This window comes from Peromyscus leucopus, chromosome 3 (genome assembly GCF_004664715.2).
Source record: "Peromyscus leucopus breed LL Stock chromosome 3, UCI_PerLeu_2.1, whole genome shotgun sequence".
NCBI lineage: Eukaryota > Metazoa > Chordata > Mammalia > Rodentia > Cricetidae > Peromyscus > Peromyscus leucopus.
The window spans coordinates 24,579,814-24,589,598 of NC_051065.1; the positions used below are offsets into that span (position 1 = coordinate 24,579,814).

General features: G+C 42.2%; 1 long non-coding RNA gene across 1 annotated transcript; it reads right to left on the minus strand.

The window, feature by feature from the left end:
* Positions 1-2,973: 2,973 nt before the first annotated feature.
* On the minus strand, positions 2,974-5,400 carry LOC119087518. Its single transcript, XR_005090984.1, has 2 exons — positions 4,486-5,400; positions 2,974-3,960 (listed from the first exon to the last, which is right to left on the minus strand). It is a non-coding gene; the product is annotated as an uncharacterized LOC119087518 (long non-coding RNA).
* Between the last annotated feature and the right edge of the window lie 4,385 nt (positions 5,401-9,785).

The following is a 9,785-nucleotide window of genomic DNA, read 5'->3' on the forward strand; positions in this document are numbered from 1 at the left end:
TATTTTTTGTTCCCATCTGCTGCAGGAGGGAATAATCCAAGCAAAAGTTTCTCTCTCTCTCTCTCTCTCTCTCTCTCTCTCTCTCTCTCTCTCTCTCTCTCTCTCTCTCTCTCTCTCACACACACACACACACACACACACACACACACACACACAAGCACATGCATGTACACACTCCCCTCTCCCCCAAGAGTAAAGTACATATATTTGTGTTTGTGAACCTGTTGTTTGTCTTAGGTCGCTTTGTTTTTCCTTCCATATTTTTCTTAAATTTTTCCTTTCTTTTCAGGGATATTGTATGGGTAGCAAAGTCAAAAGAGCCCCTCCTGACTCTCAGCCCAGTTGGTTTCTGTAAGCTCTTGTCTCTAAAACCCTCTGGAGGATTACTCCATAGAAGACTGGGGGAGCAAAGATAGAAGAAAAGATTTCAGATTGAGTCACATGATATTTGAGTCAATATGATCACTGTAGAAACACTTAGAAAAAGCATTAACCTTGTGTTGACCTACTCCAAGGACAAATTCCCCTGGCCACTTTTCATTTTTAACATGTAAGGTTAGAGAGGAAAACTTATTTTTGTTTGAAAGCCATTTATATACAATATATTTGAAAGCTAAAAGAGAAAGTATGATTGAACTTGAACTATGGGAAGCTTGTTTGTCTAATCTCTGTAGAAGGTCTCTGGAGTGATTCAGCAAAGAAAAAGAACATGTTTTCTAAAAGATAGAAAAAACTCCCTTTTAAGTATGAAATTCTGTGAGTCACTCTGCTACTTCCTTGAGTACTGTCAACTTGTCTTGAGCATCCTTGCCTGAAAATCTAGTACCTTCTACCTAGCCAGAGGATGATGGGGATGCTCATCGATAAAAGGTTGTGCCTATCTCCTGCTGTCATTGCCTCTCTCTTTAACCCCAAGGCCAAGATGAGGTAAAGGAAAAATGCCTTCTAATCACTGACATACAGAAACTTTGAAGTGTCTAGGCAACGCCTAGCACATGTGATAATAGGGAAATCCATTCCACTTTCATGGACTAGTATAGTCCATAGTATAATGGGCTCCAAGGGTGATAGGAAACTCAGAGAGATAGTCTAGAGCACAGTATTGCAGACTAGAAAGGCACACACACCATCCAAGTATGGGGCCATGCAGGAACACTCAAATAACTAAAAATTAGAACCTCTTTTACACACACACACACACACATACAAACTCAGAGAGAGAGAGAGAGAGAGAGAGAGAGAGAGAGAGAGAGAGAGAGAGAGAGAGAGAAGTGATTCTCTCCCTTTTACATAGGCATATTTGCACATCTACAAGGGTGTACACACCTCCAAAGCTTCAGGTAGACACACAAACACACGTACACATACATCACACACACCTCTACAAAGAAGGAAAATTTAAATTTTGACTATATTTATTGGCTCAATTGTTTGCTTCCTTTAGATTGAAATTCCTACTTATTTCACTGTGACATTTCAATTGTGGATATACAGATACTTTGTATCCTAAACAATACCAAATGTACAAATATTTCATAATTACATGTTTAATGGGAGAAAAAGCTTTAATGACATTTACTTTGAATTTTCAATTTCTTTCCATAAGCATTCATGAAGTCTGTATGGATTCTAAATAAATTAAAAACTTAGTGATGTGGTCCAAAAATGCTGAAGTCTTTGGCTTGCAGAATCTGTGCAATTAGTATGACTTAAACAAAAAAAATATTAAAAATTAGTAGTATAGTTATATAAAGAAACTGCTGGTATTAAAACTAAAACCAGCCAGGCATGGTGGTGCAGACCTTTAATCCCAGCATTCAGAAGACAGAAGCAGCCAGATCTCTGTGAGCTCGAGGCCAGCCTGGTCTATAAAACAAGTTCCAGAACATCCAGGGCTGTTACACAGAGAAACCCTGCCTCTAAAAACAACAACAAAAAACAAACAAACTAACTAACTAAAATAAACATCCATCAAAATAAATACTACTTACCAAGTAATTGATACGTGACAGAGACCATGCCTGCTAGTTTACAATATTACGTTCTTTTTTTAAGTTTTCAATTTATTTGACTTTATATGCATGAGTGTTTTGCCTTGGAGGTCAGAAGAGGCATCAGGTCTCCTGGAATTGGAGGTGAGGATGGCTGTCAGCTACGATGTGGTACTGGAAACTGAACCAGGGTCCTCTGCAAGAGCAGCAAATGATCTTAACCACTGAGACAGCTCTCCATTCCCCAAATCATCTTTTTAATTCAACACCCCCCCATGAGGATAGTTGCTGATACTAGGCTGATTTTATAAGTGAGAGAGGTGAGCATTGGAAAAATGATAAAATTTCCAAGATAGCAAGGTGTTGAACTGCCAAGCTACGACTAGAGCCCAGGCAGACTTAACCACTCCATCAACCTGATAGAGAATTGAAGTTACTAGTAAATGAGAAAAGTCAGCCTCCGTGTGAGTGCAGTTCTCATCCAAATGGTCTGCACACAACTGACGGCTAATGTGACTATCGCCTTATCAGCCTTGGAGAGGTTGCCTGTCAAGCATGGAGAATGGAAATATCTGTGCTTACTCTTCTGTTTCCAAGACTAATTTTTTAAATTCCATGAACATGTTAAGATAGAGATGATGGGGGAAAGTTAATTGCATGAACAAGCCTTTAGACAAAACTCTACACAAGCATGACTTGCCAATTTTGCAAACTGATGGTAGAAATGAGTGGGTTGATGGACTTTAACCACTGCATAAAAGCAACCCATGCACCCCTGTGAATCATTGCTGAACTCATTACTCATTATGGACTGTGCTCCTCGTTACCACACCACACGTACAATCTTGACAAGATTTGTCTGGCATCCAAACGACATCTTCTGACTCAAGCAGCGGGCCTCTCTGGTGTGGCAGCCGGCTGCAGGTGCTCCTCTATCGTGGTGAATAATTACAACCAACAAAGACAAGAAATACTCTAAAGCTGACAAAACCACACATCTGAAATCTGTATTTTCCATCTCTTGGGAAATTAAAATCCACAAGTGTAGGGGCTTCAATGCCCATATCTTGGGGCCATTCCAGGATTTTAAAGATGTTCTTTTCTTTACACACCCAAAGATTGCAATAATACAGGAAATTAAGGTGCATTTACAGACTGGACAGCAGCATGCCAGCACGTTTTCCTAGCTCTCTGAATCTCCCAACAAAAATAAAAACACTAGCAATCAAACGAATGAGCCAGAAGTGGCAGGCATTTTGACAGCTCTAGAATACTTTGAGGTATTTTTAGCATATTTCTGAGTCGTATTAGCTTAACCTGTAATAGAATATAAATGAGCCCATATGGCACAGATGTAATTATGTTCCATGTGAGAAATCCCTGTGGTAGATTGGGGAGGGGGCAAGGGAGAAGAATACCCCGGCTTCTCGCCCCTTTTCCCTCTCTCCTCTCACCACATGTGCCTTCTGGAGGGCATGATTTACACATCATTTGCATCAGGAAGAATAGGAAGCAACACAATGCTAACAACACAGCCCTGAAAAGGGCAAGAGAAAGATTGGGGATCCCTAGGGGTGCAGCTCTCTGTGACTGACATCCAGTGAGGAATAGAGGCGGTTTCCCCTCGGGATTGCATTGATGAAGTGATCTGTGATTATGTGGGCACAGCAATCATAAGGCATAATTATTATTACTGCTAGAGAATGGGCAACAAGTCTCTAGGGAAAGGCTCTGTCACAGACACTTTGCTGGCGTATGCTGGAAGCAAATGTTCTCCCAAGGATCATTTTCATTCCAATCTGATATTTAGCTGGAGCGTCTTTGACTACCAGTCATGAAACATTAAATATAGATTAGAGACAGAGAGATGTTGAAAGTTGAAATTCATCGGAGGTGCACGATTGTGTCCTTGAGAAACAACCTCGAATGCTGGCCAGATGTTGCATCAGCAAGGCAGAACGGTCCCAAGCTACAAGGAGGCCACAACAGAGAACAGAAAAGATGGTTAGCATTCCACGCGCCTTCTGTTTGGTTTATTTGTACTACATCCATTTAGCAGAGAAGTCTAACAGGCTGTTAGCAGTAGATGTTGCAAAGTGTTCACTCTCTCGCAAGAATGAAAAAGGGGTTTTGTGCCAGGAAGGGGAGTGATTCAAAGCACGTAATTGATTTTCTACAGTTTCGAACTGTGATAAGGCTGAGGGCTAGCAGCAGAAACATATGTTAGCAGTTTTGTCTCTTTCACAGTGGATGTAAGGGAAAGCACACTCTAACTAGTAGATGGGTAACTGACTGGCTTTGCACCTCTCCCTGAATATTAATTAACAGACGTGGTGGTGAAACTTGGAGTGCTTTGGCCTGCTCGGGAGTAGTTTGGAGTGGGCAGCTGTACTATGGAAGGCAAGCCTCACCCCTCAGTGTGTGGCAGGGCCACCCCGTCCCTTTCCACGATAAATCATGAGGGCAGAGTGGACGCTGACCACTCTTTCCTCACCCATATTTGCCGAGCAGGACCCAGAGAAAGGCTCTTCTGGGGCATATTAGACAGCGGTGAGGTGACACTTTATCCAGAGAAAGCTCTTTATTCCGAGGAAGAAGCTCTTGCTCTCTAGAATCCTGGCACACCAGTGCCGTTAAACCCGTCATCCTGGAGGCCGCTGACCAGCTTGTCTCCCTGGTCCCAGGACTTGAACCTAGAGGAAACCAGATAAGCAGCAACAGGCTAGGAAGTGAGACTTGGTTGACAAATGCTGCCTTCAGTGAACAAGTTTCATTCCCATAGACCTTTAGAAACAGGAGGGGCTGGTTAGGTCCTCGGATCTTTCTGGAAGCAAAGAGCTGGATTACATGATGGACTGACATCCCACCCCACCCCCTTTCCGGCATTCTAAGATTTTGCTTTTCTATCAAACTGTTTTACAGATTTGCTGAATCTCTCCCTCAAAAACATTTAATAAGAAAGAAAAGTAGAAACCAGAAGCTTTGTCTGAAGTTGAGACTGTCACTGGGGGCTTCAAATCATCTGCTTCAGGACCTAAGGTGATCATTAACAGTCGAGCAGGCAAGCGCCCGAGGCGTGAGACGTGGGGAGAAGCAGGCTTGACGCTTCCCTTTTAAACATCCCTCGAGCTAGAGCCCCTTCTGCAGTGCCAAGTTTGTGTTGATCCTGACGGAAATAGATTTGTAGGAATAACCTTCAAGTCACATTAAGCAAATCCAGTTCACCAAAAGTGGGAGAATGCCAGGCAGTGCCAGTTCCGTCCAATCTCCGTTCCCTTACGTTAGAACCTCAGCAACTGAACATAAAAATAAGTCCCAGAATAGTTCCATACTCCAATGGGCAGCCCTCCTTTGGTAAGTATGGGTGGGGCGAGGGCACACTGGGGTCTGTTGCGCCAAGAAGATGTTGCTTGAGTTGGTTCTTAAAGAAATAAATGGAATTTTGTAGGTACATGGAGCTGAGGAATCCTAGTTGCTAAGGAAGACAATCCATACAGTTGCGCGGTACATGCAGAACACCAGAGCCCGGAAAAGTCATCTCCAGGGGTCAGAGTTTAATAAGGGGGTGGGGACCGGGCTGCCGTGGCGCGTGCCTTTAATCCCAGCACTCGAGAGGCAGAGCCAGGTGAATCTCTGTGAGTTCAAGGCCAGCCTGGTCTACAGTGAGATCCAGGACCGACACCAAAACTATCCAGGACAGGCACCAAAACTACACGGAGAAACACTGTCTCGAAGAACCAAAAACAAAGAAGACAAAAGGGGGTGGGGTGGTCTGGGGTAGGGTAGGGAAGAAGGGGAAGAAGCTGGTGGAGAAATAGAAGGTGGTGTCCCCAATCTTCTAGTCATTAAAGAGTTCTGGGTAGCAGGAGAGATGGGATCGAAGCAATCAGATCAGTTTGTTGGCATTAACATGATGCGAGGGAGTGAAGAGAGAGCGCAGGGCCCTGAGCGAGGGCCTGGCAGAGGCGATGGACACCGAGGAGAAACGAGCGGTCTCGGGGGCATTCAGAATGTGGATGATGAGACAAAGGAGCAGGGGCTGACTCAGGCACAGTAAGCAATGAGGCGATCCGCTGCAGCGCACTTGAATTCCACCTCTAAATTGGTTATCAGGTGACTAAGGAAGTAAGCTTACGTTTCTATGCTAGACTTGGTTTTCGAAGACATGGTCACTGCTGTATTTCTAGAATGCCAAGAAGCCCTGAGTGATCTGTAATTTAGGAACCGTTAGTAACTGCTCTAAAAGTCTAGTTAATGGTTATGCAAATGAATAAAAAAAAGAACATAAAAATTGGACAGAACTGACTGTATCACCATTCACAAATGAGAGACATGTATCTGTGGAAGTGAGTCAACTGATAACTTGGCTATAAACAAGAAAATTCACTAAGATAACTAATTATATGGCCTGAAAATAGTCAAACTTGCCTTAGATATAATGTTCAATCAGAAAACAATAGAATGCCAACAAAACAAAACAAAACTCACTTGTGAATCGAATGTAAATGTCTGATCAAATGGAAAGATATTCTAATTGACAAGGCAGGTGATTTAGCATAAAAAAATCAATTCTTCTTAAATCAATTTATATTTTTATGAATTTCACAATAAGGGCATTAATCTTCATGCATTTAGTTGATGATGATAGTTTGATGGACTTTGCTCTTCTTTGCTTTTGAATGAGCAAAATAAAAAGTTCATTGTAATGAGATTTATTTTTTCAATGTGGGAAAGTAATATGAGAGTACTTATTCCTAACTGCATAAATTTCAGTAAATACCTCTAAACATTGACAACTAACCTTGGCTAAATCAGTGGAAGACAAGATCGAGTCCAGAAATAAATTTGAATATTTACTAGAATTTAGCATATAGCAAATATCGCAGTGCTGGTCTGGCCTTACATTCGGAAATAAACCCACATCAGGTGGCTGACAAACACCTCTAGCTCCTTTTCTCTTCTGCTCTTTGCAGGTGCCCACATTCATATGGCATCTATCCACACACATATAAATAAGTGAACCAATAAATAAATGAATTCTAAGTAATCTTCTGCCCATCAGAAACTATTATAAGTTTCTTCCATTTTCTTAAACATATATAAAGTATATTCCCTTAAATCTGCTTGTTTGGGCCAAGTAATGTATATTGTTGAGAGCTATGTGTGTCACCCACATGTATATTGTCATCAGGTAGTCACGCTGCCCCATATGTGACATTTTTTGCTCAATACAGACATCCTTGGGTGCCCAGAGAAACAAAGCCATTACATTGTCATCTTGAGTGAAAGGTTTGATAGGTAAGGCATTTAAAACTTGTGGCTAAAATAAGGTTTGGGGATTATTAACGGATTTAATTTCTGCAAGCCAGTCCCATGACACATTACCATGGCTAGCTAAGCATTAACTGGATTTTCCATCCGTTTCCCATATTGTTGAGCTCAACCTTAGCTTGTCAGCTTGGGCAAATCCCTTAACCCCGCTAAGCCTCAGTTTCTTCCCCTGTCAAATGAGGAGCTAGGAGAACTGATCCCCGCAGGCCCTTCTGGCTCCACGCTTCTGTGATTCTGGGAACAGCAGCCCTCCTGCCATACTCTTGCAGTGGCACACGGTGAAACAAAAGAAGGACACTTGGCCGCAAATGACATCTGAGGGGAAGAGTTGCTCCTTAGAACAATGGGCTCCAGGCGTTTCTGAGCCTGTAGCCCTGTGTTTAAAATAAACATGACCAGAAGAACGGAACGCAATATTTGCAAAAGAGCATTGTTATAAGTTATGTACATTTATTGCTATACACGTATATAAGTATTAAGGGCCACTGCAGTGATCTCTATCTACATTTAAGTACACACAAAACACAAAATGGAAAGCTGTAAAACTTCCTTCCCATATCCCAACAGATTACTTGTAGCCTCTGGAACTATTAGATTATAGATAAAGCTAGTTTTGCTCTAGTTACTGTATTTAATAGAGAAGAAAATGGCAGAACATTTCAATTAACTTGTGCTGGTGAATGAGCTAAGTTTAAAATACAAGAGTCCTTTTGAATGGGAAAGAAGAAAAGCCAACATTTGCATCACTGCTCTGACAGTCAACAAAATGTCATTGTATCACTCCTAGAAACTTGTTTGCTTGTTTGACAAGGTCTTACTCTGTAGCCCAGATTGGCTTGAAACTCATTGCTTGTTCAGGCTGGCCTTGAACTCATGGCTATCTTCCTACCTCATTTTCCCAAGGGCTGGGATTGTAGGCTGTCATCACCTTGCCACCATACCCAGCTTTCCCAGGGACTTCTTTCATTACCCTCAACATCTTAATGGTTTTTGCCTTATTTGCTTCATATATTAAATGTAGATAATACTATATGTCCTATATACCTTTCAGAGTTATTGTGCCTAAATAGATTGCACAGATACAAATTGTATGTGGTAACAAAGAAGATTATATATAATATTTATGTGTTGTATATATAGTATGATATTTATATGTAGTTATAGATTTGAAATGATCTGCTTTGCCATATTTCATATAATACACTTTACAAATTTGAAATATAAATTGTTGCTAATGCACAACAAGTATAAACTATAATTCAATCGAAGTCCAACTGTTAGATACTGATAAATGTAACCAAAGATTGCCAGGTACTGGGTATCTTTTTTTTTTTTTTTTTTTTTGAAGTCCAAATAGTTCTTTTTTTTTTTTCCTTTTATTTTATTTTACAATACCATTCAGTTCTACATATCAGCCACGGATTCCCTTGTTCTCCCCCCTTCTGCCCCCTCCCCTTCCCCCCAACACCCCTCATTCCCACCTCCTCCAGGGCAAAGCCTCCCCCGAGGACTGAGATCAACCTGATAGACTCAGTCCAGGCAGGTCCAGTCCCCTCCTCCCAGACTGAGCCAAGCGTCCCTGCATAAGCCCCAGGTTTCAGACAGCCAATTCATGCAATGAGCACAGGACCAGTCCCACTGCCTAGATGCCTCACAAACAGATCAAGCCAATCAACTGTCTCACCTATTCAGAGGGCCTGATCCAGTTGGGGGCCCCTCAGCCTTTGGTTCATAGTTCATGTGTTTCCATTCGTTTGGCTATTAGTCTCTGTGCTTTATCCAACCTTGGTTTCAACAAACCTAGATGCCCTTCAACTGAAGAATGGATAAATAAATTGTGGCACATATACACAATGGAATACTACTCAGCAGAGAAAAACAATGACATCATGAGGTTTGCAAGCAAATGGATGGATCTAGAAAAAATCATTCTGAGTGAGGTAAACCAGACTCAGAAAGACAAACATGGTATGTACTCACTCATAGGAGGATACTAGATGTGGAACAAGGATGACTGGACTGCTACTCACATCACCAGAGAGGCTAGCTGGAAAACAGGACACCAAGAAAGACACAGGGATCGCCCAATGACAGAGAAATGGATGAGATAGATCTATATGAACAACATGGACGTGAAGGGCGAGGGTCGAGGGAAAGAGAGCCTGTGGGAGTGGGAGATCCCACCTGGATCAAGAACAGAGAGGGAGAACAAGGAATAGGAGACCATGGTAAATGAAGACCACATGAGAATAGGAAGAAGCAAAGTGCTAGAGAGGCCCACAGAATCCCACAAAGATACCCCCACAATAGACTGCTGGCAATGGTCGAGAGACAGCCCGAACTGACCTACTCTGGTGATGGGATGGCCAAACATCCTAATAGTCATGCCAGAAACCCCATCCAACGACTGAGGGATCTGGATGCAGAGATCCACGACTAGGCCCCAGGTGGAGCTCCGGGAGT